This window comes from Leuresthes tenuis, unplaced genomic scaffold (assembly GCF_036924035.1).
Source record: "Leuresthes tenuis unplaced genomic scaffold, fLeuTen1.0.hap1 SCAF_1, whole genome shotgun sequence".
NCBI lineage: Eukaryota > Metazoa > Chordata > Actinopteri > Atheriniformes > Atherinopsidae > Leuresthes > Leuresthes tenuis.
Genome location: NW_027325355.1, coordinates 12,308,433 through 12,336,299, shown reverse-complemented (window position 1 = coordinate 12,336,299; position 27,867 = coordinate 12,308,433). Strand labels below are relative to the sequence as shown.

The following is a 27,867-nucleotide window of genomic DNA, read 5'->3' as shown; positions in this document are numbered from 1 at the left end:
CACATCAAGGATGAAGATATGCCCACTACATATCAGCCTTTCTCGGCAATTATCTGGTTACATAGAGGAACCGTATGATTCCAGTACCTATATAATGCACATTGTTCACAGATATTGTTGCTTACGGCCACACCACCCTGAACATGCCCAACCTCGTCTGATCTCGGAAGCCAAGCAGGGTTGGGTTTGGTTATTACTTGGATGGGAGACTTCTTGGGAATACCAGCTGTTGTAAGCTTTTTCTCTTCTCTCTACCACCTACATGTCTTTTGTTGCAACGTCTGATCACCCTGTGACACATGAGGAAGTTGGTCATCTTCAGCTGCTGCTGCTTTGTTGGCAGACACGAAGTGATCTGAGATTCTAAGTTTCAACTGCAGATAATAATCACGTCAGGGAAGAAGATGTGCCCACTACAAGTTAGCCTTTCTCGGCAATTATCTGATTACATAGAGGAACTGTATGATTCCAGTACCGATATAATGCACATTTGTCACAGACATTGTTGCTTACGGCCACACCACCCTGAATATGCCCGACCTCGTCTGATCTCGGAAGCCAAGCAGGGTTGGGCCTGGTTAGTACTTGGATGGGAGACTGCTTTGGAATACCAGGTGCTGTAAGCTTTTTCTCTTCTCTCTACCACCTGCATGTCTTTTGTTGCAACGTCTGATCACCCTGTGACACATGAGGAAGTTGGTCATCTTCAGCTGCTGCTGCTTTGTTGGCAGACACGAAGTGATCTGAGAGTCTCAGTTTCAACTACAGGTAGTAATCACATCAAGGATGAAGATATGCCCACTACATATCAGCCTTTCTCGGCAATTATCTGGTTACATAGAGGAACCGTATGATTCCAGTACCTATATAATGCACATTGTTCACAGATATTGTTGCTTACGGCCACACCACCCTGAACATCCCCAACCTCGTCTAATCTCGGAAGCCAAGCAGGGTTGGGCCTGGTTAGTACTTGGATGGGAGACCGCTTGGGAATACCAGGTGCTGTAAGCTTTTTCTCTTCTCTCTACCACCTGCATGTCTTTTGTTGCAACGTCTGATCACCCTGTGACACATGAGGAAGTTGGTCATCTTCAGCTGCTGCTGCTTTGTTGGCAGACACGAAGTGATCTGAGAGTCTCAGTTTCAACTGCAGGTAATAATCACATCAGGGATGAAGATGTGCCCACTACCTATCAGCCTTTCTCGGCAATTATCTGGTTACATAGTGTAACCGTATGATTCCAGTATCTATATAATGCACATTTGTCACAGACATTGTTGCTTACGGCCACACCACCCTGAACATGCCCTACCTCGTCTGATCTCGGAAGCAAAGCAGGGTTGGTCCTGGTTAGTACTTGGATGGGAGACTACTTGGGAATACCAGGTGCTGTAAGCTTTTTTTCTTCTCTCTACCATCTACATGTCTTTTGTTGCAACGTCTGATCACCCTGTGACACATGAGGAAGTTGGTCATCTTCAGCTGCTGCTGCTTTGTTGGCAGACACGAAGTGATCTGAGAGTCTCAGTTTCCGCTGGAGAGAATAATCACGACAGGGAAGAAGATGTGCCCAATACGCATCAGCCTTTCTCGGCAATTATCTGGTTACATAGTGTAACCGTATGATTCCAGTACCTATATAATGCACATTGTTCACAGATATTGTTGCTTACGGCCACACCACCCTGAATATACCCGACCTCGTTTGATCTCGGAAGCCAAGCAGGGTTGGGCCTGGTTAGTACTTGGATGGGAGACTGCTTGGGAATACCACGTGCTGTAAGCTTTTTCTCTTCTCTCTACCACCTGCATGTCTTTTGTTGCAACGTCTGATCACCCTGTGACACATGAGGAAGTTGGTCATCTTCAGCTGCTGCTGCTTTGTTGGCAGACACGAAGTGATCTGAGAGTCTCAGTTTCAACTGCAGATAATAATCACGACAGGGAAGAAGATGTGCCCACTACATATCAGCCTTTCTCTGCAATTATCTGGTTACATAGAGGAACTCTATGATTCCAGTACCTATATAATGCACATTTGTGACAGACATTGTCGCTTACGGCCAAACCACCCTGAAAATACCCGACCTCGTCTGATCTCGGAAGCCAAGCAGGGTTGGGCCTGGTTAGTACTTGGATGGGAGACTACTTGGGAATACCAGGTGCTGTAAGCTTTTTCTCTTCTCTCTAGCACCTGCATGTCTTTTGTTGCAACGTCTGATCACCCTGTGACACATGAGGAAGTTGGTCATCTTCAGCTTCTGCTGGATTGTTGGCAGACACGAAGTGATCAGAGAGTCTCAGTTTCAACTGCAGGTAATATTCACATCAGGGATTAAGATGTGCCCACTACATATCAGCCTTTCTCTGCAATTATCTGGTTACATAGAGGAACCGTATGATTCCAGTACCTATATAATGCACATTGTTCACAGATATTGATGCTTACGGCCACACCACCCTGAACATGCCCAACCTCGTCTGATCTTGGAAGCCAAGCAGGGTTGGGCCTGGTTAGTACTTGGATGGGAGACTACTTGGGAATACCAGGTGCTGTAAGCTATTTCTCCTCTCTCTACCACCTGCATGTCTTTTGTTGCAACGTCTGATCACCCTGTGACACATGAGGAAGTTGGTCATCTTCAGCTGCTGCTGCTTTTTTGGCAGACACGAAGTGATCTGAGATTCTAAGTTTCAACTGCAGATAATAATCACGTCAGGGAAGAAGATGTGCCCACTACAAGTTAGCCTACTCGGCAATTATCTGGTTACATAGAGGAACCGTATGATTCCAGTACCGATATAATGCACATTTGTCACAGACATTGTTGCTTACGGCCACACCACCCTGAACATGCCCGACCTCGTCTGATCTCGGAAGCCAAGCAGGGTTGGGCCTGGTTAGTACTTGGATGGGAGACTACTTGGGAATACCAGGTGCTGTAAGCTATTTCTCCTCTCTATACCACCTGCATGTCTTTTGTTGCAACGTCTGATCACCCTGTGACACATGAGGAAGTTGGTCATCTTCAGCTGCTGCTGCTTTTTTGGCAGACACGAAGTGATCTGAGATTCTAAGTTTCAACTGCAGATAATAATCACGTCAGGGAAGAAGATGTGCCCACTACAAGTTAGCCTACTCGGCAATTATCTGGTTACATAGAGGAACCGTATGATTCCAGTACCGATATAATGCACATTTGTCACAGACATTGTTGCTTACGGCCACACCACCCTGAACATGCCCGACCTCGGAAGCCAAGCAGGGTTGGGCCTGGTTAGTACTTGGATGGGAGACCGCTTGGGAATACCAGGTGCTGTAAGCTTTTTCTCTTCTCTCTACCACGTGCATGTCTTTTGTTGCAACGTCTGATCACCCTGTGACACATGAGGAAGTTGGTCATCTTCAGCTGCTGCTGCTTTGTTGGCAGACACGAAGTGATCTGAGAGTCTCAGTTTCAACTACAGGTAGTAACCACATCAAGGATGAAGATATGCCCACTACATATCAGCCTTTCTTGGCAATTATCTGGTTACATAGAGGAACTCTATGATTCCAGTACCTATATAATGCACATTTGTGACAGATATTGTCGCTTACGGCCAAACCACCCTGAACATGCCCGACCTCGTCTGATCTCGGAAGCCAAGCAGGGTTGGGCCTGGTTAGTACTTGGGTGGGAGACTACTTGGGAATACCAGGTGCTGTAAGCTTTTTCTCTTCTCTCTACCACCTGCATGTCTTTTGTTGCAACGTCTGATCACCCTGTGACACATGAGGAAGTTGGTCATCTTCAGCTGCTGCTGCTTTGTTGGCAGACACGAAGTGATCTGAGAGTCTCAGTTTCCGCTGGAGAGAATAATCACGACAGGGAAGAAGATGTGCCCAATACGCATCAGCCTTTCTCGGCAATTATCTGGTTACATAGTGTAACCGTATGATTCCAGTACCTATATAATGCACATTGTTCACAGATATTGTTGCTTACGGCCACACCACCCTGAATATACCCGACCTCGTCTGATCTCGGAAGCCAAGCAGGGTTGGGCCTGGTTAGTACTTGGATGGGAGACTGCTTGGGAATACCACGTGCTGTAAGCTTTTTCTCTTCTCTCTACCACCTGCATGTCTTTTGTTGCAACGTCTGATCACCCTGTGACACATGAGGAAGTTGGTCATCTTCAGCTGCTGCTGCTTTGTTGGCAGACACGAAGTGATCTGAGAGTCTCAGTTTCAACTGCAGATAATAATCACGACAGGGAAGAAGATGTGCCCACTACATATCAGCCTTTCTCTGCAATTATCTGGTTACATAGAGGAACTCTATGATTCCAGTACCTATATAATGCACATTTGTGACAGACATTGTTGCTTACGGCCAAACCACCTTGAACATGCCCGACCTCGTCTGATCTCGGAAGCCAAGCAGGGTTGGGCCTGGTTAGTACTTGGATGGGAGACTACTTGGGAATACCAGGTGCTGTAAGCTTTTTCTCTTCTCTCTAGCACCTGCATGTCTTTTGTTGCAACGTCTGATCACCCTGTGACACATGAGGAAGTTGGTCATCTTCAGCTTCTGCTGGATTGTTGGCAGACACGAAGTGATCAGAGAGTCTCAGTTTCAACTGCAGGTAATATTCACATCAGGGATTAAGATGTGCCCACTACATATCAGCCTTTCTCTGCAATTATCTGGTTACATAGAGGAACCGTATGATTCCAGTACCTATATAATGCACATTGTTCACAGATATTGATGCTTACGGCCACACCACCCTGAACATGCCCAACCTCGTCTGATCTTGGAAGCCAAGCAGGGTTGGGCCTGGTTAGTACTTGGATGGGAGACTACTTGGGAATACCAGGTGCTGTAAGCTATTTCTCCTCTCTCTACCACCTGCATGTCTTTTGTTGCAACGTCTGATCACCCTGTGACACATGAGGAAGTTGGTCATCTTCAGCTGCTGCTGCTTTTTTGGCAGACACGAAGTGATCTGAGATTCTAAGTTTCAACTGCAGATAATAATCACGTCAGGGAAGAAGATGTGCCCACTACAAGTTAGCCTACTCGGCAATTATCTGGTTACATAGAGGAACCGTATGATTCCAGTACCGATATAATGCACATTTGTCACAGACATTGTTGCTTACGGCCACACCACCCTGAACATGCCCGACCTCGTCTGATCTCGGAAGCCAAGCAGGGTTGGGCCTGGTTAGTACTTGGATGGGAGACCGCTTGGGAATACCAGGTGCTGTAAGCTTTTTCTCTTCTCTCTACCACGTGCATGTCTTTTGTTGCAACGTCTGATCACCCTGTGACACATGAGGAAGTTGGTCATCTTCAGCTGCTGCTGCTTTGTTGGCAGACACGAAGTGATCTGAGAGTCTCAGTTTCAACTACAGGTAGTAATCACATCAAGGATGAAGATATGCCCACTACAAGTTAGCATTTCTCTGCAATTATCTGGTTACATAGAGGAACTCTATGATTCCAGTACCTATATAATGCACATTTGTGACAGACATTGTCGCTTACGGCCAAACCACCCTGAACATGCCAGACCTCGTCTGATCTCGGAAGCCAAGCAGGGTTGGGCCTGGTTAGTACTTGGATGGGAGACTACTTGGGAATACCAGGTGCTGTAAGCTTTTTCTCTTCTCTCTAGAACCTGCATGTCTTTTGTTGCAACGTCTGATCACCCTGTGACACATGAGGAAGTTGGTCATCTTCAGCTTCTGCTGGATTGTTGGCAGACACGAAGTGATCGGAGAGTCTCAGTTTCAACTGCAGGTAATATTCACATCAGGGATTAAGATGTGCCCACTACATATCAGCCTTTCTCTGCAATTATCTGGTTACATAGAGGAACCGTATGATTCCAGTACCTATATTATGCACATTGTTCACAGATATTGTTGCTTACGGCCACACCACCCTGAACATGCCCGACCTCGTCTGATCTCGGAAGCCAAGCAGGGTTGGGCCTGGTTAGTACTTGGATGGGAGACCGCTTGGGAATACCAGGTGCTGTAAGCTTTTTCTCTTCTCTCTACCACGTGCATGTCTTTTGTTGCAACGTCTGATCACCCTGTGACACATGAGGAAGTTGGTCATCTTCAGCTGCTGCTGCTTTGTTGGCAGACACGAAGTGATCTGAGAGTCTCAGTTTCAACTACAGGTAGTAATCACATCAAGGATGAAGATATGCCCACTACAAGTTAGCATTTCTCTGCAATTATCTGGTTACATAGAGGAACTCTATGATTCCAGTACCTATATAATGCACATTTGTGACAGACATTGTCGCTTACGGCCAAACCACCCTGAACATGCCAGACCTCGTCTGATCTCGGAAGCCAAGCAGGGTTGGGCCTGGTTAGTACTTGGATGGGAGACTACTTGGGAATACCAGGTGCTGTAAGCTTTTTCTCTTCTCTCTAGAACCTGCATGTCTTTTGTTGCAACGTCTGATCACCCTGTGACACATGAGGAAGTTGGTCATCTTCAGCTTCTGCTGGATTGTTGGCAGACACGAAGTGATCGGAGAGTCTCAGTTTCAACTGCAGGTAATATTCACATCAGGGATTAAGATGTGCCCACTACATATCAGCCTTTCTCTGCAATTATCTGGTTACATAGAGGAACCGTATGATTCCAGTACCTATATTATGCACATTGTTCACAGATATTGTTGCTTACGGCCACACCACCCTGAACATGCCCAACCTCGTCTGATCTTGGAAGCCAAGCAGGGTTGGGCCTGGTTAGTACTTGGATGGGAGACTACTTGGGAATACCAGGTGCTGTAAGCTATTTCTCCTCTCTCTACCACCTGCATGTCTTTTGTTGCAACGTCTGATCACCCTGTGACACATGAGGAAGTTGGTCATCTTCAGCTGCTGCTGCTTTTTTGGCAGACACGAAGTGATCTGAGATTCTAAGTTTCAACTGCAGATAATAATCACGTCAGGGAAGAAGATGTGCCCACTACAAGTTAGCCTACTCGGCAATTATCTGGTTACATAGAGGAACCGTATGATTCCAGTACCGATATAATGCACATTTGTCACAGACATTGTTGCTTACGGCCACACCACCCTGAACATGCCCGACCTCGTCTGATCTCGGAAGCCAAGCAGGGTTGGGCCTGGTTAGTACTTGGATGGGAGACCGCTTGGGAATACCAGGTGCTGTAAGCTTTTTCTCTTCTCTCTACCACGTGCATGTCTTTTGTTGCAACGTCTGATTACCCTGTGACACATGAGGAAGTTGGTCATCTTCAGCTGCTGCTGCTTTGTTGGCAGACACGAAGTGATCTGAGAGTCTCAGTTTCAACTACAGGTAGTAACCACATCAAGGATGAAGATATGCCCACTACATATCAGCCTTTCTTGGCAATTATCTGGTTACATAGAGGAACTCTATGATTCCAGTACCTATATAATGCACATTTGTGACAGACATTGTCGCTTACGGCCAAACCACCCTGAACATGCCCGACCTCGTCTGATCTCGGAAGCCAAGCAGGGTTGGGCCTGGTTAGTACTTGGGTGGGAGACTACTTGGGAATACCAGGTGCTGTAAGCTTTTTCTCTTCTCTCTACCACCTGCATGTCTTTTGTTGCAACGTCTGATCACCCTGTGACACATGAGGAAGTTGGTCATCTTCAGCTGCTGCTGCTTTGTTGGCAGACAAAAGTGATCTGAGAGTCTCAGTTTCAACTACAGGTAGTAATCACATCAAGGATGAAGATATGCCCACTACATATCAGCCTTTCTTGGCAATTATCTGGTTACATAGAGGAACTGTATGATTCCAGTACCTATATAATGCACATTTGTGACAGATATTGTCGCTTACGGCCAAACCACCCTAAACATGCCCGACCTCGTCTGATCTCGGAAGCCAAGCAGGGTTGGGCCTGGTTAGTGCTTGGGTGGGAGACTACTTGGGAATACCAGGTGCTGTAAGCTTTTTCTCTTCTCTCTACCACCTGCATGTCTTTTGTTGCAACGTCTGATCACCCTGTGACACATGAGGAAGTTGGTCATCTTCAGCTGCTGCTGCTTTTTTGGTAGACACGAAGTGATCTGAGATTCTAAGTTTCAACTGCAGATAATAATCACGTCAGGGAAGAAGATGTGCCCACTACAAGTTAGCCTACTCGGCAATTATCTGGTTACATAGAGGAACCGTATGATTCCAGTACCGATATAATGCACATTTGTCACAGACATTGTTGCTTACGGCCACACCACCCTGAACATGCCCGACCTCGTCTGATCTCGGAAGCCAAGCAGGGTTGGGCCTGGTTAGTGCTTGGGTGGGAGACTACTTGGGAATACCAGGTGCTGTAAGCTTTTTCTCTTCTCTCTACCACCTGCATGTCTTTTGTTGCAACGTCTGATCACCCTGTGACACATGAGGAAGTTGGTCATCTTCAGCTGCTGCTGCTTTTTTGGTAGACACGAAGTGATCTGAGATTCTAAGTTTCAACTGCAGATAATAATCACGTCAGGGAAGAAGATGTGCCCACTACAAGTTAGCCTACTCGGCAATTATCTGGTTACATAGAGGAACCGTATGATTCCAGTACCTATATAATGCACATTTGTGACAGATATTGTCGCTTACGGCCAAACCACCCTGAACATGCCCGACCTCGTCTGATCTCGGAAGCCAAGCAGGGTTGGGCCTGGTTAGTACTTGGGTGGGAGACTACTTGGGAATACCAGGTGCTGTAAGCTTTTTCTCTTCTCTCTACCACCTGCATGTCTTTTGTTGCAACGTCTGATCACCCTGTGACACATGAGGAAGTTGGTCATCTTCAGCTGCTGCTGCTTTGTTGGCAGACACGAAGTGATCTGAGAGTCTCAGTTTCCGCTGGAGAGAATAATCACGACAGGGAAGAAGATGTGCCCAATACGCATCAGCCTTTCTCGGCAATTATCTGGTTACATAGTGTAACCGTATGATTCCAGTACCTATATAATGCACATTGTTCACAGATATTGTTGCTTACGGCCACACCACCCTGAATATACCCGACCTCGTCTGATCTCGGAAGCCAAGCAGGGTTGGGCCTGGTTAGTACTTGGATGGGAGACTGCTTGGGAATACCACGTGCTGTAAGCTTTTTCTCTTCTCTCTACCACCTGCATGTCTTTTGTTGCAACGTCTGATCACCCTGTGACACATGAGGAAGTTGGTCATCTTCAGCTGCTGCTGCTTTGTTGGCAGACACGAAGTGATCTGAGAGTCTCAGTTTCAACTGCAGATAATAATCACGACAGGGAAGAAGATGTGCCCACTACATATCAGCCTTTCTCTGCAATTATCTGGTTACATAGAGGAACTCTATGATTCCAGTACCTATATAATGCACATTTGTGACAGACATTGTTGCTTACGGCCAAACCACCCTGAACATGCCCGACCTCGTCTGATCTCGGAAGCCAAGCAGGGTTGGGCCTGGTTAGTACTTGGATGGGAGACTACTTGGGAATACCAGGTGCTGTAAGCTTTTTCTCTTCTCTCTAGCACCTGCATGTCTTTTGTTGCAACGTCTGATCACCCTGTGACACATGAGGAAGTTGGTCATCTTCAGCTTCTGCTGGATTGTTGGCAGACACGAAGTGATCAGAGAGTCTCAGTTTCAACTGCAGGTAATATTCACATCAGGGATTAAGATGTGCCCACTACATATCAGCCTTTCTCTGCAATTATCTGGTTACATAGAGGAACCGTATGATTCCAGTACCTATATAATGCACATTGTTCACAGATATTGATGCTTACGGCCACACCACCCTGAACATGCCCAACCTCGTCTGATCTTGGAAGCCAAGCAGGGTTGGGCCTGGTTAGTACTTGGATGGGAGACTACTTGGGAATACCAGGTGCTGTAAGCTATTTCTCCTCTCTCTACCACCTGCATGTCTTTTGTTGCAACGTCTGATCACCCTGTGACACATGAGGAAGTTGGTCATCTTCAGCTGCTGCTGCTTTTTTGGCAGACACGAAGTGATCTGAGATTCTAAGTTTCAACTGCAGATAATAATCACGTCAGGGAAGAAGATGTGCCCACTACAAGTTAGCCTACTCGGCAATTATCTGGTTACATAGAGGAACCGTATGATTCCAGTACCGATATAATGCACATTTGTCACAGACATTGTTGCTTACGGCCACACCACCCTGAACATGCCCGACCTCGTCTGATCTCGGAAGCCAAGCAGGGTTGGGCCTGGTTAGTACTTGGATGGGAGACCGCTTGGGAATACCAGGTGCTGTAAGCTTTTTCTCTTCTCTCTACCACGTGCATGTCTTTTGTTGCAACGTCTGATCACCCTGTGACACATGAGGAAGTTGGTCATCTTCAGCTGCTGCTGCTTTGTTGGCAGACACGAAGTGATCTGAGAGTCTCAGTTTCAACTACAGGTAGTAATCACATCAAGGATGAAGATATGCCCACTACAAGTTAGCATTTCTCTGCAATTATCTGGTTACATAGAGGAACTCTATGATTCCAGTACCTATATAATGCACATTTGTGACAGACATTGTCGCTTACGGCCAAACCACCCTGAACATGCCAGACCTCGTCTGATCTCGGAAGCCAAGCAGGGTTGGGCCTGGTTAGTACTTGGATGGGAGACTACTTGGGAATACCAGGTGCTGTAAGCTTTTTCTCTTCTCTCTAGAACCTGCATGTCTTTTGTTGCAACGTCTGATCACCCTGTGACACATGAGGAAGTTGGTCATCTTCAGCTTCTGCTGGATTGTTGGCAGACACGAAGTGATCGGAGAGTCTCAGTTTCAACTGCAGGTAATATTCACATCAGGGATTAAGATGTGCCCACTACATATCAGCCTTTCTCTGCAATTATCTGGTTACATAGAGGAACCGTATGATTCCAGTACCTATATTATGCACATTGTTCACAGATATTGTTGCTTACGGCCACACCACCCTGAACATGCCCAACCTCGTCTGATCTTGGAAGCCAAGCAGGGTTGGGCCTGGTTAGTACTTGGATGGGAGACTACTTGGGAATACCAGGTGCTGTAAGCTATTTCTCCTCTCTCTACCACCTGCATGTCTTTTGTTGCAACGTCTGATCACCCTGTGACACATGAGGAAGTTGGTCATCTTCAGCTGCTGCTGCTTTTTTGGCAGACACGAAGTGATCTGAGATTCTAAGTTTCAACTGCAGATAATAATCACGTCAGGGAAGAAGATGTGCCCACTACAAGTTAGCCTACTCGGCAATTATCTGGTTACATAGAGGAACCGTATGATTCCAGTACCGATATAATGCACATTTGTCACAGACATTGTTGCTTACGGCCACACCACCCTGAACATGCCCGACCTCGTCTGATCTCGGAAGCCAAGCAGGGTTGGGCCTGGTTAGTACTTGGATGGGAGACCGCTTGGGAATACCAGGTGCTGTAAGCTTTTTCTCTTCTCTCTACCACGTGCATGTCTTTTGTTGCAACGTCTGATCACCCTGTGACACATGAGGAAGTTGGTCATCTTCAGCTGCTGCTGCTTTGTTGGCAGACACGAAGTGATCTGAGAGTCTCAGTTTCAACTACAGGTAGTAACCACATCAAGGATGAAGATATGCCCACTACATATCAGCCTTTCTTGGCAATTATCTGGTTACATAGAGGAACTCTATGATTCCAGTACCTATATAATGCACATTTGTGACAGACATTGTCGCTTACGGCCAAACCACCCTGAACATGCCCGACCTCGTCTGATCTCGGAAGCCAAGCAGGGTTGGGCCTGGTTAGTACTTGGGTGGGAGACTACTTGGGAATACCAGGTGCTGTAAGCTTTTTCTCTTCTCTCTACCACCTGCATGTCTTTTGTTGCAACGTCTGATCACCCTGTGACACATGAGGAAGTTGGTCATCTTCAGCTGCTGCTGCTTTGTTGGCAGACAAAAGTGATCTGAGAGTCTCAGTTTCAACTACAGGTAGTAATCACATCAAGGATGAAGATATGCCCACTACATATCAGCCTTTCTTGGCAATTATCTGGTTACATAGAGGAACTGTATGATTCCAGTACCTATATAATGCACATTTGTGACAGATATTGTCGCTTACGGCCAAACCACCCTAAACATGCCCGACCTCGTCTGATCTCGGAAGCCAAGCAGGGTTGGGCCTGGTTAGTACTTGGGTGGGAGACTACTTGGGAATACCAGGTGCTGTAAGCTTTTTCTCTTCTCTCTACCACCTGCATGTCTTTTGTTGCAACGTCTGATCACCCTGTGACACATGAGGAAGTTGGTCATCTTCAGCTGCTGCTGCTTTGTTGGCAGACACGAAGTGATCTGAGAGTCTCAGTTTCCGCTGGAGAGAATAATCACGACAGGGAAAAAGATGTGCCTAATACGCATCAGCCTTTCTCAGCAATTATCTGGTTACATAGAGGAACCGTATGATTCCAGTACCTATATAATGCACATTGTTCACAGATATTGTTGCTTACGGCCACACCACCCTGAATATACCCGACCTCGTCTGATCTCGGAAGCCAAGCAGGGTTGGGCCTGGTTAGTACTTGGATGGGAGACTGCTTGGGAATACCACGTGCTGTAAGCTTTTTCTCTTCTCTCTACCACCTGCATGTCTTTTGTTGCAACGTCTGATCACCCTGTGACACATGAGGAAGTTGGTCATCTTCAGCTGCTGCTGCTTTGTTGGCAGACACGAAGTGATCTGAGAGTCTCAGTTTCAACTGCAGATAATAATCACGACAGGGAAGAAGATGTGCCCACTACATATCAGCCTTTCTCTGCAATTATCTGGTTACATAGAGGAACTCTATGATTCCAGTACCTATATAATGCACATTTGTGACAGACATTGTCGCTTACGGCCAAACCACCCTGAACATGCCCGACCTCGTCTGATCTCGGAAGCCAAGCAGGGTTGGGCCTGGTTAGTACTTGGATGGGAGACTACTTGGGAATACCAGGTGCTGTAAGCTTTTTCTCTTCTCTCTAGCACCTGCATGTCTTTTGTTGCAACGTCTGATCACCCTGTGACACATGAGGAAGTTGGTCATCTTCAGCTTCTGCTGGATTGTTGGCAGACACGAAGTGATCGGAGAGTCTCAGTTTCAACTGCAGGTAATATTCACATCAGGGATTAAGATGTGCCCACTACATATCAGCCTTTCTCTGCAATTATCTGGTTACATAGAGGAACCGTATGATTCCAGTACCTATATAATGCACATTGTTCACAGATATTGTTGCTTACGGCCACACCACCCTGAACATGCCCAACCTCGTCTGATCTTGGAAGCCAAGCAGGGTTGGGCCTGGTTAGTACTTGGATGGGAGACTACTTGGGAATACCAGGTGCTGTAAGCTATTTCTCCTCTCTCTACCACCTGCATGTCTTTTGTTGCAACGTCTGATCACCCTGTGACACATGAGGAAGTTGGTCATCTTCAGCTGCTGCTGCTTTTTTGGCAGACACGAAGTGATCTGAGATTCTAAGTTTCAACTGCAGATAATAATCACGTCAGGGAAGAAGATGTGCCCACTACAAGTTAGCCTACTCGGCAATTATCTGGTTACATAGAGGAACCGTATGATTCCAGTACCGATATAATGCACATTTGTCACAGACATTGTTGCTTACGGCCACACCACCCTGAACATGCCCGACCTCGTCTGATCTCGGAAGCCAAGCAGGGTTGGGCCTGGTTAGTACTTGGATGGGAGACCGCTTGGGAATACCAGGTGTTGTAAGCTTTTTCTCTTCTCTCTACCACGTGCATGTCTTTTGTTGCAACGTCTGATCACCCTGTGACACATGAGGAAGTTGGTCATCTTCAGCTGCTGCTGCTTTGTTGGCAGACACGAAGTGATCTGAGAGTCTCAGTTTCAACTACAGGTAGTAATCACATCAAGGATGAAGATATGCCCACTACATATCAGCCTTTCTTGGCAATTATCTGGTTACATAGAGGAACTGTATGATTCCAGTACCTATATAATGCACATTTGTGACAGACATTGTCGCTTACGGCCAAACCACCCTGAACATGCCCGACCTCGTCTGATCTCGGAAGCCAAGCAGGGTTGGGCCTGGTTAGTACTTGGGTGGGAGACTACTTGGGAATACCAGGTGCTGTAAGCTTTTTCTCTTCTCTCTACCACCTGCATGTCTTTTGTTGCAACGTCTGATCACCCTGTGACACATGAGGAAGTTGGTCATCTTCAGCTGCTGCTGCTTTGTTGGCAGACACGAAGTGATCTGAGAGTCTCAGTTTCCGCTGGAGAGAATAATCACGACAGGGAAGAAGATGTGCCCACTACAAGTTAGCCTTTCTCGGCAATCATCTGGTTACATAGAGGAACTGTATGATTCCAGTACCGATATAATGCACATTTGTCACAGACATTGTTGCTTACGGCCACACCACCCTGAACATGCCCGACCTCGTCTGATCTCGGAAGCCAAGCAGGGTTGGGCCTGGTTAGTACTTGGATGGGAGACCGCTTGGGAATACCAGGTGCTGTAAGCTTTTTCTCTTCTCTCTACCACCTGCATGTCTTTTGTTGCAACGTCTGATCACCCTGTGACACATGAGGAAGTTGGTCATCTTCAGCTGCTGCTGCTTTGTTGGCAGACACGAAGTGATCTGAGAGTCTCAGTTTCAACTGCAGGTAGTAATCACATCAAGGATGAAGATATGCCCACTACATATCAGCCTTTCTTGGCAATTATCTGGTTACATAGAGGAACTGTATGATTCCAGTACCTATATAATTCACATTTGTAACAGACATTGTCGCTTACAGCCAAACCACCCTGAACATGCCCGACCTCGTCTGATCTCGGAAGCCAAGCAGGGTTGGGCCTGGTTAGTACTTGGATGGGAGACTACTTGGGAATACCAGGTGCTGTAAGCTTTTTCTCTTCTCTCTACCACCTGCATGTCTTTTGTTGCAACGTCTGATCACCCTGTGACACATGAGGAAGTTGGTCATCTTCAGCTGCTGCTGCTTTGTTGGCAGACAAAGGTGATCTGAGAGTCTCAGTTTCAACTACAGGTAGTAATCACATCAAGGATGAAGATATGCCCACTACATATCAGCCTTTCTTGGCAATTATCTGGTTACATAGAGGAACTCTATGATTCCAGTACCTATATAATGCACATTTGTGACAGACATTGTCGCTTACGGCCAAACCACCCTGAACATGCCCGACCTCATCTGATCTCGGAAGCCAAGCAGGGTTGGGCCTGGTTAGTACTTGGGTGGGAGACTACTTGGGAATACCAGGTGCTGTAAGCTTTTTCTCTTCTCTCTACCACCTACATGTCTTTTGTTGCAACGTCTGATCACCCTGTGACACATGAGGAAGTTGGTCATCTTCAGCTGCTGCTGCTTTGTTGGCAGACACGAAGTGATCTGAGAGTCTCAGTTTCAACTGCAGGTAATAATCACATCAGGGATTAAGATGTGCCCACTACATATCATTCTTTCTCGGCAATTATCTGTTTACATAGAATAACCGTATGATTCCAGTACCTATATAATGCACATTTGTGACAGACATTGTTGCTTACAGCCACACCACCCTGAATTTGCCCGACCTCGTCTGATCTCGGAAGCCTAACAAGGTTGGGCCTGGTTAGTACTTGGATGGGAGACCGCTTGGGAATACCAGGTGCTGTAAGCTTTTAGTCTTCTCTCTACCACCTGCATGTCTTTTGTTGCAACGTCTGATCACCCTGTGACACGTGAGGAAGTTGGTCATCTTCAGCTGCTGCTGCTTTGTTGGCAGACACGAAGTGATCTGAGAGTCTCAGTTTCCGCTGGAGAGAATAATCACGACAGGGAAGAAGATGTGCCCACTACATATCATTCTTTCTCGGCAATTATCTGGTTACATAGAGGAACTGTATGATTCCAGTACCTATATAATGCACATTGTTCACCAATGTTGTTGCTTACGGCCACACCACCCTGAATATGCCCGACCTCGTCTGATCTTGGAAGCCAAGCAGGGTTGGGCCTGGTTAGTACTTGGATGGAAGACCGCTTGGGAATACCAGTTGCTGTAAGCTTTTTCTCTTCTCTCTACCACATGCATGTCTTTTGTTGCAACGTCTGATCACCCTGTGACACATGAGGATGTTGGTCATCTTCGGCTGCTGCTGCTTTGTTGGCAGAAACGAAGTGATCTGAGAGTCTCAGTTTCAACTGGAGAGAATAATCACGACAGGGAAGAAGATGTGCCCACTACATATCAGCCTTTCTCGGGAATTATCTGGTTACATAGAGGAACCTTATGATTCCAGTACCTATATAATGCACATTGTTCACCAATATTGTTGCTTACGGCCACACCACCCTGAATATGCCCGACCTCGTCTGATCTTGGAAGCCAAGCAGGGTTGGGCCTGGTTAGTACTTGGATGGAAGACCGCTTGGGAATACCAGGTGCTGTAAGCTTTTTCTCTTCTCTCTACCACCTGCATGTCTTTTGTTGCAACGTCTGATCACCCTGTGACACATGAGGACGTTGGTCATCTTCAGCTGCTGCTGCTTTGTTGGCAGACACGAAGTGATCTGAGAGTCTCAGTTTCAGATGGAGAGAATAATCACGACAGGGAAGAAGATGTGCCCACTACGCATCAGCCTTTCTCGGCAATTATCTGGTTACATAGAGGAACTGTATGATTCCAGTACCTATATAATGCACATTTGTCACAGACATTGTCGTCTACGGCCACACCACCCTGAACATGCCCGACCTAGTCTGATCTCGGAAGCCAAGCAGGGTTGGGCCTGGTTAGTACTTGGATGGGAGACTACATGGGAATACCAGGTGCTGTAAGCTTATTCTCTTCTCTCTCCCACCTGCATGTCTTTTGTTGCAACGTCTGATCACCCTGTGACACATGAGGAAGTTGGTCATCTTCAGCTGCTGCTGCTTTGTTGGCAGACACGAAGTGATCTGAGAGTCTCAGTTTCAGATGGAGAGAATAATCACGACAGGGAAGAAGATGTGCCCACTACGCATCAGCCTTTCTCGGCAATTATCTGGTTACATAGAGGAACCGTATGATTCCAGTACCTACATAATGCACATTTGTCACAGGCATTGTTGCTTACGGACACACCACCCTGAACATGCCCGACCTCGTCTGATCTCGGAAGCCAAGCAGGGTTGGGCCTGGTTAGTACTTGGATGGGAGACTGCTTGGGAATACCAGGTGCTGTAAGCTTTTTCTCTTCTCTCTCCCACCTGCATGTCTTTTGTTTCAACGTCTGAGCACCCTGTGACACATGAGGACGTTGGTCATCTTCAGCTGCTGCTGCTTTGTTGGCAGACACGAAGTGATCTGAGAGTCTCAGTTTCCGCTGGAGAGAATAATCACGACAGGGAAGAAGATGTGCCCAATACGCATCAGCCTTTCTCGGCAATTATCTGGTTACATAGAGGAACTGTATGATTCCAGTACCTATATAATGCACATTTGTCACAGACATTGTCGCTTATGGCCAAACCACCCTGAACATGCCCGACCTCGTCTGATCTCGGAAGCCAAGCAGGGTTGGGCCTGGTTAGTACTTGGATGGGAGACTGCTTGGGAATACCAGGTGCTGTAAGCTTTTTCTCTTCTCTCTACCACATGCATGTCTTTTGTTGCAACGTCTGATCACCCTGTGACACATGAGGAAGTTGGTCATCTTCAGCTGCTGCTGCTTTGTTGGCAGACACAAAGTGATCTGAAAGTCTCAGTTTCAACTGCAGGTAATAATCACATCAGGGATGAAGAGGTGCCCACTACATATCAGCCTTTCTCTGCAATTATCTGGTTACATAGTGTAACCGTATGATTCCAGTACCTATATAATGCACATTGTTCACAGATATTGTTGCTTACGGCCAAACCACCCTGAACATGCCCGACCTCGTCTGATCTCGGAAGCCAAGCAGGGTTGGGCCTGGTTAGTACTTGGATGGGAGACTGTTTGGGAATACCAGGTGCTGTAAGCTTTTTCTCTTCTCTCTACCACATGCATGTCTTTTGTTGCAACGTCTGATCACCCTGTGACACATGAGGAAGTTGGTCATCTTCAGCTGCTGCTGCTTTGTTGGCAGACACGAAGTGATCTGAGATTCTAAGTTTCAACTGCAGATAATAATCACGACAGGGAAGAAGATGTGCCCACTACAAGTTAGCCTTTCTCGGCAATTATCTGGTTACATAGTGTAACCGTATGATTCCAGTACCTATATAATGCACATTGTTCACAGATATTGTTGCTTACGGCCACACCACCCTGAACATGCCCAACCTCGTCTGATCTCAAAAGCCAAGCAGGGTTGGGCCTGGTCAGTACTTGGATGGGAGACTGCTTATGAATACCAGGTGCTGTAAGCTTTTTCTCTTCTCTCTACCACCTGCATGTCTTTTGTTGCAACGTCTGATCACCCTGTGACACATGAGGAAGTTGGTCATCTTCAGCTGCTGCTGCTTTGTTGGCAGACACGAAGTGATCTGAGAGTCTCAGTTTCCGCTGGAGAGAATAATCACGACAGGGAAGAAGATGTGCCCACTAAATATCAGCCTTTCTCGGCAATTATCTGGTTACATAGAGGAACTGTATGATTCCAGTACCGATATAATGCACATTTGTCACAGACATTGTCGCTTATGGCGAAACCACCCTGAATATGCCCGACCTCGTCTGATCTCGGAAGCCAAGCAGGGTTGGGCCTGGTTAGTACTTGGATGGGAGACTGCTTGCGAATACCAGGTGCTGTCAGCTTTTTCTCTTCTCTCTACCCCCTGCATGTCTTTTGTTGCAACGTCTGATCACCCTGTGACACATGAGGAAGTTGGTCATCTTCAGCTGCTGCTGCTTTGTTGGCAGACACGAAGTGATCTGAGAGTCTCAGTTTCCGCTGGAGAGAATAATCACGACAGGGAAGAAGATGTGCCTAATACGCATCAGCCTTTCTCAGCAATTATATGGTTACATAGAGGAACTGTATGATTCCAGTACCTATATAATGCACATTTGTGACAGACATTGTTGCTTACAGCCACACCACCCTGAATTTGCCCGACCTCGTCTGATCTCGGAAGCCAAGCAAGGTTGGGCCTGGTTAGTACTTGGATGGGAGACTGCTTGGGAATACCAGGTGCTGTAAGCTTTTTCTCTTCTCTCTACCACATGCATGTCTTTTGTTGCAACGTCTGATCACCCTGTGACACATGAGGAAGTTGGTCATCTTCAGCTGCTGCTGCTTTGTTGGCAGACACGAAGTGATCTGAGAGTCTCAGTTTCAACTGCAAGTAATAATCACATCAGGGATGAAGAGGTGCCCACTACATATCAGCCTTTCTCTGCAATTATCTGGTTACATAGTGTAACCGTATGATTCCAGTACCTATATAATGCACATTGTTCACAGATATTGTTGCTTACGGCCACACCACCCTGAACATGCCCGACCTCGTCTGATCTCGGAAGCCAAGCAGGGTTGGGCCTGGTTAGTACTTGGATGGGAGACCGCTTGGGAATACCAGATGCTGTAAGCTTTTTCTCTTCTCTCTACCACCTGCATGTCTTTTGTTGCAACGTCTGATCACCCTGTGACACATGAGGAAGTTGGTCATCTTCAGCTGCTGCTGCTTTGTTGGCAGACACGAAGTGATCTGAGAGTCTCAGTTTCCGCTGGAGAGAATAATCACGACAGGGAAGAAGATGTGCCCAATAAGCATCAGCCTTTCTCGGCAATTATCTGGTTACATAGAGGAACTGTATGATTCCAGTACCGATATAATGCACATTTGTCACAGACATTGTTGCTTACGGCCACACCACCCTGAACATGCCCGACCTCGTCTGATCTCGGAAGCCAAGCAGGGTTGGGCCTGGTTAGTACTTGGATGGGAGACTGCTTGGGAATACCAGGTGCTGTAAGCTTTTTCTCTTCTCTCTACCCCCTGCATGTCTTTTGTTGCAACGTCTGATCACCCTGTGACACATGAGGACGTTGGTCATCTTCAGCTGCTGCTGCTTTGTAGGCAGACACGAAGTGATCTGAGAGTCTCACTTTCAACTGCAGGTAATAATCACATCAGGGAAGAAGATGTGCCCACTACAAGTTAGCCTTTCTCGGCAATTATCTGGTTACATCGAGGAACTGTATGATTCCAGTACCTACATAATGCACATTTGTCACAGGCATTGTTGCTTACGGACACACCACCCTGAACATGCCCGACCTCGTCTGATCTCGGAAGCCAAGCAGGGTTGGGCCTGCTTAGTACTTGGATGGAAGACCGCTTGGGAATACCAGGTGCTGTAAGCTTTTTCTCTTCTCTCTACCACCTGCATGTCTTTTGTTGCAACGTCTGATCACCCTCTGACACATGAGGAAGTTGGTCATCTTCAGCTGCTGCTGCTTTGTTGGCAGACATGAAGTGATCTGAGAGTCTCAGTTTCAACTGCAGGTAATAATCACATCAGGGATGAAGATGTGCCCACTACAAGTTAGCCTTTCTCGGCAATTATCTGGTTACATAGAGGAACTGTATGATTCCAGTACCTATATAATGCACATTGTTCACAGGTATTGTTGCTTACGGCCACACCACCCTGAACATACCCGACCTCATCTGATCTCGGAAGCCAAGCAGGGTTGGGCCTGGTTAGTACTTGGATGGGAGACTGCTTGGGAATACCAGGTGCTGTAAGCTTTTTCTCTTCTCTCTCCCACCTGCATGTCTTTTGTTGCAACGTCTGATCACCCTGTGACACATGAGGAAGTTGGTCATCTTCAGCTGCTGCTTTGTTGGCAGACACGAAGTGATCTGAGAGTCTCAGTTTCCGCTGGAGAGAATAATCACGACAGGGAAGAAGATGTGCCTAATACGCATCAGCCTTTCTCGGCAATTATCTGGTTACATCGAGGAACTGTATGATTCCAGTACCTACATAATGCACATTTGTCACAAGCATTGTTACTTACAGCCACACCACCCTGAATATGCCCGACCTCGTCTGATCTCGGAAGCCAAGCAGGGTTGGACCTGGTTAGTACTTGGATGAGAGACCGCTTGGGAATACCAGGTGCTGTAAGCTTTTTCTCTTCTCTCTACCACCTGCATGTCTTTTGTTGCAACGTCTGATCACCCTGTGACACATGAGGAAGTTGGTCATCTTCAGCTGCTGCTGCTTTGTTGGCAGACCCGAAGTGATCTGAGAGTCTCAGTTTCCGCTGGAGAGAATAATCACGACAGGGAAGAAGATGTGCCCACTACGCATCAGCCTTTCTCGGCAATTATCTGGTTACATAGAGGAACTGTATGATTCCAGTACCTACATAATGCACATTTGTCACAGGCATTGTTGCTTACGGCCACACCACCCCGAATATGCCCGACCTCGTCTGATCTTGGAAGCCAAGCAGGGTTGGGCCTGGTTAGTACTTGGATGGGAGACTACATGGGAATACCAGGTGCTGTAAGCTTAGTCTCTTCTCTCTCCCACCTGCATGTCTTTTGTTGCAACGTCTGATCACCCTGTGACACATGAGGAAGTTGGTCATCTTCAGCTGCTTCTGCTTTGTTGGCAGACACGAAGTGATCTGAGAGTCTCAGTTTCAGCTGGAGAGAATAATCACGACAGGGAAGAAGATGTGCCCACTACATATCAGCCTTTCTCGGCAATTATCTGGTTACATAGAGGAACTGTATGATTCCAGTACCTATATAATGCACATTTGTCACAGACATTGTCGCTTATGGCCAAACCACCCTGAACATGCCCGACCTCGTCTGATCTCGGAAGCCAAGCAGGGTTGGGCCTGGTTAGTACTTGGATGGAAGACCGCTTGGGAATACCAGGTGCTGTAAGCTTTTTCTCTTCTCTCTACCACCTGCATGTCTTTTGTTGCAACGTCTGATCACCCTCTGACACATGAGGAAGTTGGTCATCTTCAGCTGCTGCTGCTTTGTTGGCAGACACGAAGTGATCTGAGAGTCTCAGTTTCAACTACAGATAATAATCACATCAGGGATGAAGATGTGCCCACTACAAGTCAGCCTTTCTCGGCAATTATCTGGTTACATAGAGTAACCGTATGATTCCAGTACCTATATAATGCACATTTGTCACAAGCATTGTTACTTACAGCCACACCACCCTGAATATGCCCGACCTCGTCTGATCTCGGAAGCCAAGCAGGGCTGGGCCTGTTTAGTACTTGGATGGGAGACTGCTTGGGAATACCACGTGCTGTAAGCTGTTTCTCTTCTCTCTACCACCTGCATGTCTTTTGTTGCAACGTCTGATCACCCTGTGACACATGAGGAAGTTGGTCATCTTCAGCTGCTGCTGCTTTGTTGGCAGACACGAAGTGATCTGAAAGTCTCAGTTTCAACTGCAGGTAATAATCACATCAGGGATGAAGAGGTGCCCACTACATATCAGCCTTTCTCTGCAATTATCTGGTTACATAGTGTAACCGTATGATTCCAGTACCTATATAATGCACATTGTTCACAGATATTGTTGCTTACGGCCACACCACCCTGAATATGCCCGACCTCGTCTGATCTCGGAAGCCAAGCAGGGTTGGGCCTGGTTAGTACTTGGATGGGAGACTGCTTGGGAATACCAGGTGCTGTAAGCTTTTTCTCTTCTCTCTCCCACCTGCATGTCTTTTGTTGCAACGTCTGATCACCCTGTGACACATGAGGAAGTTGGTCATCTTCAGCTGCTGCTGCTTTGTTGGCAGACACGAAGTGATCTGAGAGTCTCAGTTTCAACTACAGATAATAATCACATCAGGGATGAAGATGTGCCCACTACAAGTCAGCCTTTCTCGGCAATTATCTGGTTACATAGAGTAACCGTATGATTCCAGTACCTATATAATGCACATTTGTCACAAGCATTGTTACTTACAGCCACACCACCCTGAATATGCCCGACCTCGTCTGATCTCGGAAGCCAAGCAGGGTTGGGCCTGTTTAGTACTTGGATGGGAGACTGCTTGGGAATACCACGTGCTGTAAGCTGTTTCTCTTCTCTCTACCACCTGCATGTCTTTTGTTGCAACGTCTGATCACCCTGTGACACATGAGGAAGTTGGTCATCTTCAGCTGCTGCTGCTTTGTTGGCAGACACGAAGTGATCTGAAAGTCTCAGTTTCAACTGCAGGTAATAATCACATCAGGGATGAAGAGGTGCCCACTACATATCAGCCTTTCTCTGCAATTATCTGGTTACATAGTGTAACCGTATGATTCCAGTACCTATATAATGCACATTGTTCACAGATATTGTTGCTTACGGCCACACCACCCTGAATATGCCCGACCTCGTCTGATCTCGGAAGCCAAGCAGGGCTGGGCCTGTTTAGTACTTGGATGGGAGACTGCTTGGGAATACCACGTGCTGTAAGCTGTTTCTCTTCTCTCTACCACCTGCATGTCTTTTGTTGCAACGTCTGATCACCCTGTGACACATGAGGAAGTTGGTCATCTTCAGCTGCTGCTGCTTTGTTGGCAGACACGAAGTGATCTGAGAGTCTCAGTTTCCGCTGGAGAGAATAATCACGACAGGGAAGAAGATGTGCCCACTACAAGTTAGCCTTTCTCGGCAATTATCTGGTTACATAGAGGAACTGTATGATTCCAGTACCTATATAATGCACATTGTTCACAGATATTGTTGCTTACGGCCACACCACCCTGAACATGCCCGACCTCGTCTGATCTCGGAAGCCAAGCAGGGTTGGGCCTGGTTAGTACTTGGATGGGAGACCGCTTGGGAATACCAGGTGCTGTAAGCTTTTTCTCTTCTCTCTACCACCTGCATGTCTTTTGTTGCAACGTCTGATCACCCTGTGACACATGAGGAAGTTGGTCATCTTCAGCTGCTGCTGCTTTGTTGGCAGACACGAAGTGATCTGAGAGTCTCAGTTTCCGCTGGAGAGAATAATCACGACAGGGAAGAAGATGTGCCCAATACAAGTTAGCCTTTCTCGGCAATTATCTGGTTACATAGAGGAACTGTATGATTCCAGTACCTATATAATGCACATTGTTCACAGATATTGTTGCTTACGGCCACACCACCCTGAACATACCCGACCTCATCTGATCTCGGAAGCCAAGCAGGGTTGGGCCTGGTTAGTACTTGGATGGGAGACTGCTTGGGAATACCAGGTGCTGTAAGCTTTTTCTCTTCTCTCTCCCACCTGCATGTCTTTTGTTGCAACGTCTGATCACCCTGTGACACATGAGGAAGTTGGTCATCTTCAGCTGCTGCTTTGTTGGCAGACACGAAGTGATCTGAGAGTCTCAGTGTCAACTGCAGGTAATAATCACATCAGGGATGAAGATGTGCCCAATACGCATCAGCCTTTCTCGGCAATTATCTGGTTACATCGAGGAACTGTATGATTCCAGTACCTACATAATGCACATTTGTCACAAGCATTGTTACTTACAGCCACACCACCCCGAATATGCCCGACCTCGTCTGATCTTCGAAGCCAAGCAGGGTTGGGCCTGGTTAGTACTTGGATGGGAGACTACATGGGAATACCAGGTGCTGTAAGCTTATTCTCTTCTCTCTCCCACCTGCATGTCTTTTGTTGCAACGTCTGATCACCCTCTGACACATGAGGAAGTTGGTCATCTTCAGCTGCTGCTGCTTTGTTGGCAGACACTAAGTGATCTGAGAGTCTCAGTTTCCGCTGGAGAGAATAATCACGACAGGGAAGAAAATGTGCCCACTACATATCAGCCTTTCTCGGCAATTATCTGGTTACATAGAGGAACCGTATGATTCCAGTACCTATATAATGCACATTTGTCACAGATATTGTCGCTTACGGCCACACCACCCTGAACATGCCCGACCTCGTCTGATCTCGGAAGCCAAGCAGGGTTGGGCCTGGTTAGTACTTGGATGGGAGACTGCTTGGGAATACCAGGTGCTGTAAGCTGTTTCTCTTCTCTCTACCACCTGCATGTCTTTTGTTGCAACGTCTGATCACCCTGTGACACATGAGGAAGTTGGTCATCTTCAGCTGCTGCTGCATTGTTGGCAGACACGAAGTGATATGAGAGTCTCAGTTTCAACTACAGATAATAATCACATCAGGGATGAAGATGTGCCCACTACAAGTTAGCCTTTCTCCGCAATTATCTGGTTACATAGAGGAACTGTATGATTCCAGTACCTATATAATGCACATTGTTCACAGATATTGTTGCTTACGGCCACACCACCCTGAACATGCCCGACCTCGTCTGATCTCGGAAGCCAAGCAGGGTTGGGCCTGGTTAGTACTTGGATGGGAGACTGCTTGGGAATACCAGGTGCTGTAAGCTTTTTCTCTTCTCTCTCCCACCTGCATGTCTTTTGTTGCAACGTCTGATCACCCTGTGACACATGAGGAAGTTGGTCATCTTCAGCTGCTGCTGCTTTGTTGGCAGACACGAAGTGATCTGAGAGTCTCAGTTTCAACTACAGATAATAATCACATCAGGGATGAAGATGTGCCCACTACAAGTCAGCCTTTCTCGGCAATTATCTGGTTACATAGAGTAACCGTATGATTCCAGTACCTATATAATGCACATTTGTCACAAGCATTGTTACTTACAGCCACACCACCCTGAATATGCCCGACCTCGTCTGATCTCGGAAGCCAAGCAGGGCTGGGCCTGTTTAGTACTTGGATGGGAGACTGCTTGGGAATACCACGTGCTGTAAGCTGTTTCTCTTCTCTCTACCACCTGCATGTCTTTTGTTGCAACGTCTGATCACCCTGTGACACATGAGGAAGTTGGTCATCTTCAGCTGCTGCTGCTTTGTTGGCAGACACGAAGTGATCTGAGAGTCTCAGTTTCAACTACAGATAATAATCACATCAGGGATGAAGATGTGCCCACTAAATATCAGCCTTTCTCGGCAATTATCTGGTTACATAGAGGAACCGTATGATTCCAGTACCTATATAATGCACATTGTTCACAGATATTGTTGCTTACGGCCACACCACCCTGAATATGCCCGACCTCGTCTGATCTCGGAAGCCAAGCAGGGTTGGGCCTGGTTAGTACTTGGATCGGAGACAGCTTGGGAATACCAGGTGCTTTAAGCTTTTAGTCTTCTCTCTACCACCTGCATGTCTTTTGTTGCAACGTCTGATCACCCTGTGACACATGAGGAAGTTGGTCATCTTCAGCTGCTGCTGCTTTGTTGGCAGACACGAAGTGATCTGAGAGTCTCAGTTTCCACTGCAGGTAATAATCACATCTGGGATGAAGATGTGCCCACTACATATCAGCCTTTCTCGGTAATTATCTGGTTACATAGAGGAACTGTATGATTTCAGTACCTATATAATGCACATTTGTCACAGACATTGTTGCTTACGGCCACACCACCCTGAACATGCCCGACCTCGTCTGATCTCGGAAGCCAAGCAGGGTTGGGCCTGGTTAGTACTTGGATGGGAGACTACTTGGGAATACCAGGTGCTGTAAGCTATTTCTCTTTTCTCTACCACCTGCATGTCTTTTGTTGCAACGTCTGATCACCCTGTGACACATGAGGAAGTTGGTCATCTTCAGCTGCTGCTGCTTTGTTGGCAGACACGAAGTGATCTGAGAGTCTCACTTTCAACTGCAGGTAATAATCACATCAGGGATTAAGATGTGCCCACTACATATCATTCTTTCTCTGCAATTATCTGGTTACATAGAGTAACCATATGATTCCAGTACCTATATAATGCACATTGTTCACAGATATTGTTGCTTACGGCCACACCACCCTGAACATACCCGACCTCGTCTGATCTCGGAAGCCAAGCAGGGTTGGGCCTGGTTAGTACTTGGATGGGAGACTACTTGGGAATACCAGGTGCTGTAAGCTTTTTCTCTTCTCTCTACCACCTGCATGTCTTTTGTTGCAACGTCTGATCACCCTGTGACACATGAGGAAGTTGGTCATCTTCAGCTGCTGCTGCTTTGTTGGCAGACACGAAGGGATCTGAGACTCTCAGTTTCCACTGCAGGTAATAATCACATCTGGGATGAAGATGTGCCCACTACATATCAGCCTTTCTCGGTAATTATCTGATTACATAGAGTAACCGTATGATTCCAGTACCGATATAATGCACATTTGTCACAGACATTGTTGCTTACGGCCACACCACCCTGAACATGCCCGACCTCGTCTGATCTCGGAAGCCAAGCAGGGTTGGTCCTGGTTAGTACTTGGATGGGAGACTACTTGGGAATACCAGGTGCTGTAAGCTTTTTTTCTTCTCTCTACCATCTACATGTCTTTTGTTGCAACGTCTGATCACCCTGTGACACATGAGGAAGTTGGTCATCTTCAGCTGCTGCTGCTTTTTTGGCAGACACAAAGTGATCTGAGAGTCTCAGTTTCCGCTGGAGAGAATAATCACGACAGGGAAGAAGATGTGCCCACTACGCATCAGCCTTTCTCGGCAATCATCTGGTTACATAGAGGAACCGTATGATTCCAGTACCTATATAATGCACATTGTTGACAGATATTGTTGCTTACGGCCGCACCACCCTGAACATGCCCGACCTCGTCTGATCTCGGAAGCCAAGCAGGGTTGGGCCTGGTTAGTACTTGGATGGGAGACTGCTTGGGAATACCAGGTGCTGTAAGCTTTTTCTCTTCTCTCTACCACATGCATGTCTTTTGTTGCAACGTCTGATCACCCTGTTACACATGAGGAAGTTGGTCATCTTCAGCTGCTGCTGCTTTGTTGGCAGACAC

General features: G+C 46.9%; 1 protein-coding gene, 53 non-coding genes and 19 pseudogenes across 54 annotated transcripts in view; all 73 read left to right on the top strand.

The window, feature by feature from the left end:
• LOC140291809 (NLR family CARD domain-containing protein 3-like) overlaps nucleotides 1-27,867 on the top strand; it is a 562,338-nt gene that overhangs the window by 224,592 nt on the left and 309,879 nt on the right. The window lies entirely within an intron of this gene.
• Nucleotides 120-238, top strand: LOC140294123 (5S ribosomal RNA; annotated as a pseudogene).
• LOC140297433 (5S ribosomal RNA) lies at nucleotides 508-626 on the top strand. Its single transcript, XR_011913168.1, has one exon. It is a non-coding gene; the product is annotated as a 5S ribosomal RNA (ribosomal RNA).
• LOC140298412 (5S ribosomal RNA) lies at nucleotides 896-1,014 on the top strand (annotated as a pseudogene).
• LOC140310159 (5S ribosomal RNA) lies at nucleotides 1,284-1,402 on the top strand (annotated as a pseudogene).
• LOC140298389 (5S ribosomal RNA) lies at nucleotides 1,672-1,790 on the top strand. The gene has a single exon (XR_011914042.1). It is a non-coding gene; the product is annotated as a 5S ribosomal RNA (ribosomal RNA).
• LOC140296239 (5S ribosomal RNA) lies at nucleotides 2,060-2,178 on the top strand. Its single transcript, XR_011912945.1, has one exon. It is a non-coding gene; the product is annotated as a 5S ribosomal RNA (ribosomal RNA).
• LOC140294423 (5S ribosomal RNA) lies at nucleotides 2,448-2,566 on the top strand. The gene has a single exon (XR_011912782.1). It is a non-coding gene; the product is annotated as a 5S ribosomal RNA (ribosomal RNA).
• On the top strand, nucleotides 2,835-2,953 carry LOC140309399 (5S ribosomal RNA). Its single transcript, XR_011916377.1, has one exon. It is a non-coding gene; the product is annotated as a 5S ribosomal RNA (ribosomal RNA).
• On the top strand, nucleotides 3,222-3,330 carry LOC140306456 (5S ribosomal RNA; annotated as a pseudogene).
• On the top strand, nucleotides 3,600-3,718 carry LOC140283507 (5S ribosomal RNA). Its single transcript, XR_011910110.1, has one exon. It is a non-coding gene; the product is annotated as a 5S ribosomal RNA (ribosomal RNA).
• LOC140297930 (5S ribosomal RNA) lies at nucleotides 3,988-4,106 on the top strand. The gene has a single exon (XR_011913621.1). It is a non-coding gene; the product is annotated as a 5S ribosomal RNA (ribosomal RNA).
• Nucleotides 4,376-4,494, top strand: LOC140292447 (5S ribosomal RNA). The gene has a single exon (XR_011912548.1). It is a non-coding gene; the product is annotated as a 5S ribosomal RNA (ribosomal RNA).
• Nucleotides 4,764-4,882, top strand: LOC140294411 (5S ribosomal RNA). The gene has a single exon (XR_011912781.1). It is a non-coding gene; the product is annotated as a 5S ribosomal RNA (ribosomal RNA).
• On the top strand, nucleotides 5,151-5,269 carry LOC140298477 (5S ribosomal RNA). Its single transcript, XR_011914121.1, has one exon. It is a non-coding gene; the product is annotated as a 5S ribosomal RNA (ribosomal RNA).
• LOC140298210 (5S ribosomal RNA) lies at nucleotides 5,539-5,657 on the top strand. Its single transcript, XR_011913878.1, has one exon. It is a non-coding gene; the product is annotated as a 5S ribosomal RNA (ribosomal RNA).
• Nucleotides 5,927-6,045, top strand: LOC140298465 (5S ribosomal RNA). Its single transcript, XR_011914110.1, has one exon. It is a non-coding gene; the product is annotated as a 5S ribosomal RNA (ribosomal RNA).
• On the top strand, nucleotides 6,315-6,433 carry LOC140298208 (5S ribosomal RNA). The gene has a single exon (XR_011913876.1). It is a non-coding gene; the product is annotated as a 5S ribosomal RNA (ribosomal RNA).
• LOC140294399 (5S ribosomal RNA) lies at nucleotides 6,703-6,821 on the top strand. The gene has a single exon (XR_011912780.1). It is a non-coding gene; the product is annotated as a 5S ribosomal RNA (ribosomal RNA).
• Nucleotides 7,090-7,208, top strand: LOC140298453 (5S ribosomal RNA). The gene has a single exon (XR_011914099.1). It is a non-coding gene; the product is annotated as a 5S ribosomal RNA (ribosomal RNA).
• On the top strand, nucleotides 7,478-7,596 carry LOC140283385 (5S ribosomal RNA). Its single transcript, XR_011910080.1, has one exon. It is a non-coding gene; the product is annotated as a 5S ribosomal RNA (ribosomal RNA).
• Nucleotides 7,865-7,983, top strand: LOC140299774 (5S ribosomal RNA; annotated as a pseudogene).
• On the top strand, nucleotides 8,252-8,370 carry LOC140298509 (5S ribosomal RNA). The gene has a single exon (XR_011914150.1). It is a non-coding gene; the product is annotated as a 5S ribosomal RNA (ribosomal RNA).
• LOC140283266 (5S ribosomal RNA) lies at nucleotides 8,639-8,757 on the top strand. Its single transcript, XR_011909983.1, has one exon. It is a non-coding gene; the product is annotated as a 5S ribosomal RNA (ribosomal RNA).
• LOC140297929 (5S ribosomal RNA) lies at nucleotides 9,027-9,145 on the top strand. Its single transcript, XR_011913620.1, has one exon. It is a non-coding gene; the product is annotated as a 5S ribosomal RNA (ribosomal RNA).
• Nucleotides 9,415-9,533, top strand: LOC140266306 (5S ribosomal RNA). The gene has a single exon (XR_011906952.1). It is a non-coding gene; the product is annotated as a 5S ribosomal RNA (ribosomal RNA).
• Nucleotides 9,803-9,921, top strand: LOC140294387 (5S ribosomal RNA). The gene has a single exon (XR_011912778.1). It is a non-coding gene; the product is annotated as a 5S ribosomal RNA (ribosomal RNA).
• LOC140298441 (5S ribosomal RNA) lies at nucleotides 10,190-10,308 on the top strand. The gene has a single exon (XR_011914089.1). It is a non-coding gene; the product is annotated as a 5S ribosomal RNA (ribosomal RNA).
• LOC140298207 (5S ribosomal RNA) lies at nucleotides 10,578-10,696 on the top strand. The gene has a single exon (XR_011913875.1). It is a non-coding gene; the product is annotated as a 5S ribosomal RNA (ribosomal RNA).
• On the top strand, nucleotides 10,966-11,084 carry LOC140294376 (5S ribosomal RNA). The gene has a single exon (XR_011912777.1). It is a non-coding gene; the product is annotated as a 5S ribosomal RNA (ribosomal RNA).
• LOC140298428 (5S ribosomal RNA) lies at nucleotides 11,353-11,471 on the top strand. Its single transcript, XR_011914076.1, has one exon. It is a non-coding gene; the product is annotated as a 5S ribosomal RNA (ribosomal RNA).
• Nucleotides 11,741-11,859, top strand: LOC140283198 (5S ribosomal RNA). Its single transcript, XR_011909977.1, has one exon. It is a non-coding gene; the product is annotated as a 5S ribosomal RNA (ribosomal RNA).
• LOC140298188 (5S ribosomal RNA) lies at nucleotides 12,128-12,246 on the top strand. Its single transcript, XR_011913858.1, has one exon. It is a non-coding gene; the product is annotated as a 5S ribosomal RNA (ribosomal RNA).
• On the top strand, nucleotides 12,516-12,634 carry LOC140297928 (5S ribosomal RNA). The gene has a single exon (XR_011913619.1). It is a non-coding gene; the product is annotated as a 5S ribosomal RNA (ribosomal RNA).
• LOC140266185 (5S ribosomal RNA) lies at nucleotides 12,904-13,022 on the top strand. The gene has a single exon (XR_011906841.1). It is a non-coding gene; the product is annotated as a 5S ribosomal RNA (ribosomal RNA).
• LOC140294365 (5S ribosomal RNA) lies at nucleotides 13,292-13,410 on the top strand. Its single transcript, XR_011912776.1, has one exon. It is a non-coding gene; the product is annotated as a 5S ribosomal RNA (ribosomal RNA).
• LOC140298812 (5S ribosomal RNA) lies at nucleotides 13,679-13,797 on the top strand. Its single transcript, XR_011914422.1, has one exon. It is a non-coding gene; the product is annotated as a 5S ribosomal RNA (ribosomal RNA).
• LOC140283143 (5S ribosomal RNA) lies at nucleotides 14,067-14,185 on the top strand. The gene has a single exon (XR_011909972.1). It is a non-coding gene; the product is annotated as a 5S ribosomal RNA (ribosomal RNA).
• On the top strand, nucleotides 14,455-14,573 carry LOC140298416 (5S ribosomal RNA). The gene has a single exon (XR_011914065.1). It is a non-coding gene; the product is annotated as a 5S ribosomal RNA (ribosomal RNA).
• On the top strand, nucleotides 14,843-14,961 carry LOC140277747 (5S ribosomal RNA). Its single transcript, XR_011909166.1, has one exon. It is a non-coding gene; the product is annotated as a 5S ribosomal RNA (ribosomal RNA).
• LOC140302497 (5S ribosomal RNA) lies at nucleotides 15,230-15,348 on the top strand. The gene has a single exon (XR_011914974.1). It is a non-coding gene; the product is annotated as a 5S ribosomal RNA (ribosomal RNA).
• LOC140303694 (5S ribosomal RNA) lies at nucleotides 15,618-15,736 on the top strand (annotated as a pseudogene).
• LOC140301644 (5S ribosomal RNA) lies at nucleotides 16,006-16,124 on the top strand (annotated as a pseudogene).
• On the top strand, nucleotides 16,394-16,512 carry LOC140297618 (5S ribosomal RNA). Its single transcript, XR_011913337.1, has one exon. It is a non-coding gene; the product is annotated as a 5S ribosomal RNA (ribosomal RNA).
• LOC140304624 (5S ribosomal RNA) lies at nucleotides 16,782-16,900 on the top strand (annotated as a pseudogene).
• On the top strand, nucleotides 17,170-17,288 carry LOC140298361 (5S ribosomal RNA). Its single transcript, XR_011914016.1, has one exon. It is a non-coding gene; the product is annotated as a 5S ribosomal RNA (ribosomal RNA).
• On the top strand, nucleotides 17,558-17,676 carry LOC140293607 (5S ribosomal RNA). Its single transcript, XR_011912690.1, has one exon. It is a non-coding gene; the product is annotated as a 5S ribosomal RNA (ribosomal RNA).
• LOC140292000 (5S ribosomal RNA) lies at nucleotides 17,946-18,064 on the top strand. Its single transcript, XR_011912506.1, has one exon. It is a non-coding gene; the product is annotated as a 5S ribosomal RNA (ribosomal RNA).
• Nucleotides 18,334-18,452, top strand: LOC140293561 (5S ribosomal RNA; annotated as a pseudogene).
• LOC140304400 (5S ribosomal RNA) lies at nucleotides 18,722-18,840 on the top strand (annotated as a pseudogene).
• On the top strand, nucleotides 19,110-19,228 carry LOC140299027 (5S ribosomal RNA). The gene has a single exon (XR_011914615.1). It is a non-coding gene; the product is annotated as a 5S ribosomal RNA (ribosomal RNA).
• On the top strand, nucleotides 19,498-19,616 carry LOC140294541 (5S ribosomal RNA). The gene has a single exon (XR_011912793.1). It is a non-coding gene; the product is annotated as a 5S ribosomal RNA (ribosomal RNA).
• Nucleotides 19,886-20,004, top strand: LOC140271043 (5S ribosomal RNA). Its single transcript, XR_011907833.1, has one exon. It is a non-coding gene; the product is annotated as a 5S ribosomal RNA (ribosomal RNA).
• On the top strand, nucleotides 20,274-20,392 carry LOC140301050 (5S ribosomal RNA; annotated as a pseudogene).
• LOC140298772 (5S ribosomal RNA) lies at nucleotides 20,662-20,780 on the top strand. Its single transcript, XR_011914388.1, has one exon. It is a non-coding gene; the product is annotated as a 5S ribosomal RNA (ribosomal RNA).
• On the top strand, nucleotides 21,047-21,165 carry LOC140299961 (5S ribosomal RNA; annotated as a pseudogene).
• LOC140299218 (5S ribosomal RNA) lies at nucleotides 21,435-21,553 on the top strand (annotated as a pseudogene).
• LOC140293195 (5S ribosomal RNA) lies at nucleotides 21,823-21,941 on the top strand. Its single transcript, XR_011912649.1, has one exon. It is a non-coding gene; the product is annotated as a 5S ribosomal RNA (ribosomal RNA).
• LOC140268957 (5S ribosomal RNA) lies at nucleotides 22,211-22,329 on the top strand (annotated as a pseudogene).
• LOC140314019 (5S ribosomal RNA) lies at nucleotides 22,599-22,717 on the top strand. Its single transcript, XR_011917108.1, has one exon. It is a non-coding gene; the product is annotated as a 5S ribosomal RNA (ribosomal RNA).
• LOC140314248 (5S ribosomal RNA) lies at nucleotides 22,987-23,105 on the top strand (annotated as a pseudogene).
• LOC140299287 (5S ribosomal RNA) lies at nucleotides 23,375-23,493 on the top strand (annotated as a pseudogene).
• LOC140298404 (5S ribosomal RNA) lies at nucleotides 23,763-23,881 on the top strand. Its single transcript, XR_011914054.1, has one exon. It is a non-coding gene; the product is annotated as a 5S ribosomal RNA (ribosomal RNA).
• LOC140298760 (5S ribosomal RNA) lies at nucleotides 24,151-24,269 on the top strand. Its single transcript, XR_011914377.1, has one exon. It is a non-coding gene; the product is annotated as a 5S ribosomal RNA (ribosomal RNA).
• Nucleotides 24,536-24,654, top strand: LOC140285461 (5S ribosomal RNA; annotated as a pseudogene).
• LOC140270922 (5S ribosomal RNA) lies at nucleotides 24,924-25,042 on the top strand. The gene has a single exon (XR_011907747.1). It is a non-coding gene; the product is annotated as a 5S ribosomal RNA (ribosomal RNA).
• LOC140270851 (5S ribosomal RNA) lies at nucleotides 25,312-25,430 on the top strand. The gene has a single exon (XR_011907728.1). It is a non-coding gene; the product is annotated as a 5S ribosomal RNA (ribosomal RNA).
• LOC140268950 (5S ribosomal RNA) lies at nucleotides 25,700-25,818 on the top strand (annotated as a pseudogene).
• Nucleotides 26,088-26,206, top strand: LOC140302342 (5S ribosomal RNA; annotated as a pseudogene).
• LOC140309334 (5S ribosomal RNA) lies at nucleotides 26,476-26,594 on the top strand. The gene has a single exon (XR_011916374.1). It is a non-coding gene; the product is annotated as a 5S ribosomal RNA (ribosomal RNA).
• On the top strand, nucleotides 26,864-26,982 carry LOC140299978 (5S ribosomal RNA). The gene has a single exon (XR_011914786.1). It is a non-coding gene; the product is annotated as a 5S ribosomal RNA (ribosomal RNA).
• LOC140297897 (5S ribosomal RNA) lies at nucleotides 27,252-27,370 on the top strand. Its single transcript, XR_011913592.1, has one exon. It is a non-coding gene; the product is annotated as a 5S ribosomal RNA (ribosomal RNA).
• Nucleotides 27,640-27,758, top strand: LOC140297584 (5S ribosomal RNA). Its single transcript, XR_011913306.1, has one exon. It is a non-coding gene; the product is annotated as a 5S ribosomal RNA (ribosomal RNA).